The sequence below is a fragment of the Chrysoperla carnea genome (assembly GCF_905475395.1).
Source record: "Chrysoperla carnea chromosome X unlocalized genomic scaffold, inChrCarn1.1 SUPER_X_unloc_53, whole genome shotgun sequence".
Taxonomy (NCBI): domain Eukaryota; kingdom Metazoa; phylum Arthropoda; class Insecta; order Neuroptera; family Chrysopidae; genus Chrysoperla; species Chrysoperla carnea.
The window spans coordinates 10,001-17,500 of NW_025408182.1; the positions used below are offsets into that span (position 1 = coordinate 10,001).

A 7,500-nucleotide genomic window follows, 5' to 3' on the forward strand; every position below is an offset into this window, starting at 1 on the left:
CTCACGGTACTTGTTCGCTATCGGTCTCGTGGTAATATTTAGCCTTAGATGGAGTTTACCACCCACTTAGAGCTGCACTCTCAAGCAACCCGACTCTAAGGAAAGATTCACCTATCATCAATAATAATCACTACGGGCCTGGCACCCTCTATGGGTATATGGCCCCATTCAAGATGGACTTGGATGTATTATATAACAATAGGTTTATATTGAATCTTCCTAAACACTACATTCCCCAAGTGTCTGTTTATCAGCCACGGGGTTCAGTGCTGGGCTTATCCCTGTTCGCTCGCCGCTACTAAGGGAATCCTAGTTAGTTTCTTTTCCTCCGCTTAATAATATGCTTAAATTCAGCGGGTAATCTCACCTACTCTGAGGTCGTAAAAGTTTTTAGAAGTATTAAAACAAAAATTTTTTTTATATATTATGTTTTTGTTATATTTTATAAGTAAACAATTTTCTTAATTATTCATACTCAAATTTTTTTAATATTATTATATAATATTATTTTTATATTTATCTAAAGAGAAGAAAATAAAAAATAAATAATTATATATATTAATTTTTTTCGAGTATATTGAAAATTTTATTACAAATAAAATATTCCATAACAAAATATTAATATATAATATTTTTGTTTATTCTTCTTTATTTAATATTTTAAAAATATATTATTAATATCATTTATTATTAATATTATTATTAACATAAAGTTTTATAATATTATATATAAATGATAAAAAATAATATTGATATATTAATTTAAAAATGTCGACAAATAATAAAAAATATATAAATTTTAAATGCTATTAAAAACATTTTATATTTATTTTTTTCTTATATTTGGCGTAAAACATTCATATATAAATAATTTTACATTTCTTTTATAAAAATTTTATTTATCAATTTAATTAAATATGAAAAAATAAATTTTCTTTTTTAATTATTGATAAATTTCTTTTTCATAAAAAAAATTTTATGTAAAATAATCTTTTATTATATTAATATAATGTATACGACCCTCAGCCAGATGTGGTCCGGGAACAGTATCCAAGGACCGCAATGTGCGTTCGAAATGTCAATGTTCATGTGTCCTGCAGTTCACAAGTTGACGCGCAATTAGCTGCGTTCTTCATCGACCCACGAGCCAAGTGATCCACCGTCCAGGGTAATCTTTTTAAATTTTAAATGTAAGTATTATTATTAATAATAATCTTTATTTTTAATATAAAAAATAAAATTATTAATTTATATATCTTTATAAATTCTTTTAAAATAAAAAAATTTTTCTAGAATATAAATTATATATTTTATTTTAAATATATATATATATAAATTAAAGATATTATGGTATTAATAAATATATACATAACATTTTTGATATTTTTGTTAGTGCTAGCTAGATATAATAATTAATATTTGGTATATTTTATAGAAATGTATTTATTTTTTTTTTATAAATTATTTTCTACATAAAAATATATATAATATTAATATGGTACAAAACAAATGGGTTTGTTTTTTAACATAATAACTTTTAATAAAAAAAAAGAAATATCAAGACAAAACATAAAGAAATTTAAATTTGAAATAAATTTTATTCTTTAAAAAAATTTTATCTTGTGTTTTCTTTATTTTTATTATATAACATAGAAAAATAAAAATATAGATTATATCAATTATAATCTTATTTTATTTTTCTTAATAGAGATTATATACATATAAACAAATAATTTCAATATATTCTATTTTTAATTTCACTTTTTTATAAGAGAAATTATTTATAGATTTTATTAATAATTATTGTTTAATAATAATAATAATATTGAATATAAAAATATTTTATATGTAACAAATATATTATTAATATTTATATAATATTCTCTATATTATATGTATAGATATATTATGTGTATAAAAAAAGTTTGGCGTATTACTTTAATATGATATCATAACCAAAATAAATCTCTTTTAACACATAATTACTATTATATATTTTGAGAAAATTACATATTAATATGTTATTTTGTTAAAAAAAATATTTCTTATCAATAATATTTTTATTTTTTGGAATATTTAAAAACAATACAAAAAATATAAATAAATATATTTTATATATATCGTTAATGATCCTTCCGCAGGTTCACCTACGGAAACCTTGTTACGACTTTTACTTCCTCTAAATGATCAAGTTTGGTCATCTTCCCAGCAACATCGGCAATATCAGAAATATTGCCGCGTACCAGTCCGAAGACCTCACTAAATCATTCAATCGGTAGTAGCGACGGGCGGTGTGTACAAAGGGCAGGGACGTAATCAACGCGAGCTTATGACTCGCGCTTACTGGGAATTCCTCGTTCATCGGGGAACAATTGCAAGCCCCAATCCCTAGCACGAAGGAGGTTCAGCGGGTTACCCGGACCTTTCGGCCTGGGAGGACACGCTGATTCCTTCAGTGTAGCGCGCGTGCGGCCCAGAACATCTAAGGGCATCACAGACCTGTTATTGCTCAATCTCGTGCGGCTAGAATGCCGCCTGTCCCTCTAAGAAGAATTATTTGTACGCCGGCAGTAAAAACCACATCAAAAAACTGCGTACCCATACACCATAACATATGCAACATAAAGCACAATATATACAAAATATAATCTTGATCGTTAAATCTCAAAAATACATGCATATATAAATACAATACATAACACACATGAAAATGAATGAAATGGGAAACAAACAGCCGATGGGCCTTGAGATGCCGGTAAAGTACGTCTATTTAGCAGGCTAGAGTCTCGTTCGTTATCGGAATTAACCAGACAAATCGCTCCACCAACTAAGAACGGCCATGCACCACCACCCACCGAATCAAGAAAGAGCTCTCAATCTGTCAATCCTTCCGGTGTCCGGGCCTGGTGAGGTTTCCCGTGTTGAGTCAAATTAAGCCGCAGGCTCCACTCCTGGTGGTGCCCTTCCGTCAATTCCTTTAAGTTTCAGCTTTGCAACCATACTTCCCCCGGAACCCAAAAGCTTTGGTTTCCCGGAAGCTGCCCGCCGAGTCATCGGAGGAACTTCGGCGGATCGCTAGCTGGCATCGTTTATGGTTAGAACTAGGGCGGTATCTGATCGCCTTCGAACCTCTAACTTTCGTTCTTGATCAATCAAAACATTTTTGGCAAATGCTTTCGCTTCTGTCCGTCTTGCGACGATCCAAGAATTTCACCTCTAACGTCGCAATACGAATGCCCCCATCTGTCCGTATTAATCATTACCTCGGAGTTCCGAAAACCAACAAAATAGAACCGAGGTCCTATTCCATTATTCCATGCACACAATATTCAGGCAAAATTTGAGCCTGCCTTAAGCACTCTAATTTGTTCAAAGTAAACGTACCGGCCCACCTCGACACTCAATTAAGAGCACCGCGACGGGATTGCAATTGGGGGCTGCCACCGCTCTTAACGGTTAAACACTTACGACAAATTACATAATAAAAATATATATAATGCATTAAATAAATAATAACACTAAAATATACTTTATACATAATCTGTACCACCCACCGGTAGGACGTCCCACATAACATGCTAGTTAAACAATGCGAGCATTGAACCAACAGTGTAGGACACAGATTCGACTACGAGCTTTTTAACCGCAACAACTTTAATATACGCTATTGGAGCTGGAATTACCGCGGCTGCTGGCACCAGACTTGCCCTCCAATGGATCCTCGTTAAAGGATTTAAAGTGTACTCATTCCGATTACGGGGCCTCGGATGAGTCCCGTATCGTTATTTTTCGTCACTACCTCCCCGTGCCGGGAGTGGGTAATTTGCGCGCCTGCTGCCTTCCTTGGATGTGGTAGCCGTTTCTCAGGCTCCCTCTCCGGAATCGAACCCTGATTCCCCGTTACCCGTTACAACCATGGTAGGCGCAGAACCTACCATCGACAGTTGATAAGGCAGACATTTGAAAGATGCGTCGCCGGTACGAGACCGTGCGATCAGCTTAAAGTTATTCAGAGTCACCAAATTAAACGATGCAAATTAAAATTTACACCGATTGGTTTTGATCTAATAAAAGCATTCCTTCCATCTCTGGTCGGAACTCTGTTTGCATGTATTAGCTCTAGAATTACCACAGTTATCCAAGTAAATGTGGGTACGATCTAAGGAACCATAACTGATATAATGAGCCTTTCGCGGTTTCACCTTAATTTGGCTTGTACTGAGACATGCATGGCTTAATCTTTGAGACAAGCATATGACTACTGGCAGGATCAACCAGGGAACTATTTGTATTTATAATATTAAATATATAATAATATACATGATATTTTTGTTTTCTTATTATAAGAAAAAAAATTTTCATACAATAATTATTAATATATAATAATATTATTACAATTTCATTTTAAATATCAGATGGTCTCACCCATTACTGATATAAATTTTTTTTTTTTTATATCTCTATTGTTTTAAAATTAATAGAAAAAACATATGAGATATATATATTATTATTAATTTTTTTTTTTTTCAAATATATATTTTATTATGTCATTTATATAATTTTTTTGCTTTTACAAAAAGAAATATATAACATGTTATTCATAATAAATATTATTGAATAAAAAAAAAAAAAAATAATTATGATTTTTGTCAGACCATCACCAAATGGGTCTTAAAATATTTCAAACATTTTCTCATACTCGTCGCTAGATTGAAAGCGTCATTTATTTTTTAATTTTATTTAAAAAGTTAATTTTAAATAAAAAACGTTATAATAACACTTAATATTCTCGCTTGGTATGAGGTGAGTCAATGTAATATTATTTATAAAAATAATTTTTATATAAATATTGTGTGCTCATATGGGAGTGTAAAGTTTAAAACTTATAACCCATGAACTTGCTTTGACAAAAAAATTTATATGTTATTCTATTTATAATCAATAATTTAATAAAAAAAAATTTTTTTTTAAATATTGATATAAAAAGATATACATATAGAGGTTTTTTTACAAAATTCTCATTAATTTTTTTACAAAAATAATAATACAATATTTAATATCAAAATAATCCAAACTGATTACCATCCAGACTATTATCAATATATATAAGATTGTATTATTATTCATTTCAATACATATTTATTAAAACTGAGATAAAATTTCATATATTAATAAATATGCATGTGTAAAAAAAAAAATTTTTATATAATAATTGAAAATGTTTTTGCTATTATTTTGTATACATACATTAAATAATTGATAACAATTTAATACAATGTACACCTAAAAAATAATAACAGCATATACATATTCGAAACATTACTAGCAAAAAAACCAAAATACAATATTAAATATCAAAATAAACCAAACTGATTACCATCCAGAATATTTTGAGTATATATATATATAATTTTGTATATTTTGCGTTCATGTTAATAAAATATATAAATGATACATATTTGAAAAGTGTTATTCTTCTTTCTGTTTTTTCGTAATATCATGGTGTCCATAGACATGCAAAAGCGTCATACCAAGCCATATACATACCTACACCACCTTTGTTGAATGATACACGAACAGTATGAAAATTAAACAACATATTCAATATCATTTTATATTATACTAAAATAAATGTTATTCTATTAAGAAAGTGTATATTTTTAAATTTGGCATTCATTACATAGTCAAAATACAATAATAATATAGATGATACATATACGATAATTGTTATTTTTCTTTCTGTTTTTTCGTGATATCATGGTGTCCATAGAATTGCAACGACGTCATACCAAGCCATATACAACTCTACACCACCTTTGTTGAATGATACACTTAGAGTATGAAAAATAAACAAATTATACTATATCATACTATATCATATATGTAAGACTGTTGAACATAATACCACAAAATACACTATTTCATATAGATATACATTCATTCTTGTCAACATAAAAGTACGTTATAAATGATACATATACAATAAGTTTTATTCCTCTTTCTGTTATTCCGTAATATCATAGTGTCCATAGAATTGCAACGACGTCATACCAAGCCATATACAACTCTACACCACCTTTGTTGAATGATACACGGACAGTATGAAAAATAAACAACCTATTCTATACCATTTAATATCATACTAAAACATGAAACAAATGTTATTCTATTAAAAAGTGTATTATTTTATTATATTTAGTATTCATTACACAGTCAACATACATAAATGATACATATACGATAAGTGTTATTCCTCTATCTGTGCATCCGTAATATCATAGTGTCCATAGAATTGCAACAACGTCATACCAAGCCATATACAACTCTACACCACCTTTGTTGAATGATACACGGACAGTATGAAAAATAAACAACTTATACTATACCATACTATATCATATGTGTGAGACTGCTGAACGTAATACCACTAATACACTGTTATACATAGATATACATTCATCTCATTAACTTACACGCACTATCCATCATATATATTAAAGACATTACACCCGGTGCTTCAAACTCAAAATATGATAATGTTTAAAATGGCTTTAAACATCATAAACTTTACAGAATAATCAAAATTTAAAGAAAAAAATTTTAAAAAAAAAATTTTTTTCAGCTAAAAATTTTTATTTTGGGACCAAAAAAATTTTTTTTTGCTTTTATCATATTTTATTAAATGAAATTTATGCATTATAATAAATTATTCAATAAACATTAATAATTATAATAAATTATTAAAAAATTTTTGGAATTAATGCAAATTTTTAGAAAAAAATGTATATTTTTTTTTTATATACAAATCGTACATGTTATATTGCGACAGGGTACCGGTATAATACATGTGATACATATGTAGATTTTCGAAAAAATTTTTATCCTTTTAAATGGTCCTAAATACTATATAAAGGTAAAATATATAGAATTTTTCGGGATTCATTAAAAAATTTTAGGGAAAAAATTTCATTTTATTTTATATACAAATCGTACATGTTATATTGCGACAGGGTACCGGTATAATACATGTGATACATATGTAGATTTTCGAAAAAATTTTATCCTTTTAAATAGTCCTAAATACTATATAAAGGTGAAATATATAGAATTTTTCGGGATTCATTAAAAAATTTTAGGGAAAAAATTTCATTTTATTTTATATACAAATCGTACATGTTATATTGCGACAGGGTACCGGTATAATACATGTGATACATATGTAGATTTTCGAAAAAAATTTTATCCTTTTAAATAGTCCTAAATACTATATAAAGGTAAAATATATAGAATTTTTCGGGATTCATTAAAAAATTTTAGGGAAAAAATTTCATTTTATTTTATATACAAATCGTACATGTTATATTGCGACAGGGTACCGGTATAATACATGTGATACATATGTAGATTTTCGAAAAAAATTTTATCCTTTTAAATAGTCCTAAATACTATATAAAGGTAAAATATATAGAATTTTTCGGGATTCATTAAAAAATTTTAGGG

The 7,500-nt window shown here is 28.1% G+C and overlaps 3 non-coding genes across 3 annotated transcripts in view; all 3 read right to left on the reverse strand.

The window, feature by feature from the left end:
• LOC123304446 overlaps positions 1 to 381 on the reverse strand; it is a 4,577-nt gene extending 4,196 nt beyond the window's left edge. Inside the window, exon 1 of the ribosomal RNA XR_006536466.1 lies at positions 1 to 381. This exon is cut by the window's left edge and continues 4,196 nt beyond it. This is a non-coding gene — a ribosomal RNA (large subunit ribosomal RNA).
• Positions 382 to 1,016: 635 nt separating this feature from the next.
• On the reverse strand, positions 1,017 to 1,171 carry LOC123304449. The gene has a single exon (XR_006536469.1). It is a non-coding gene; the product is annotated as a 5.8S ribosomal RNA (ribosomal RNA).
• A 953-nt stretch (positions 1,172 to 2,124) lies between these two features.
• Positions 2,125 to 4,281, reverse strand: LOC123304452. The gene has a single exon (XR_006536472.1). It is a non-coding gene; the product is annotated as a small subunit ribosomal RNA (ribosomal RNA).
• Positions 4,282 to 7,500: the final 3,219 nt, after the last annotated feature.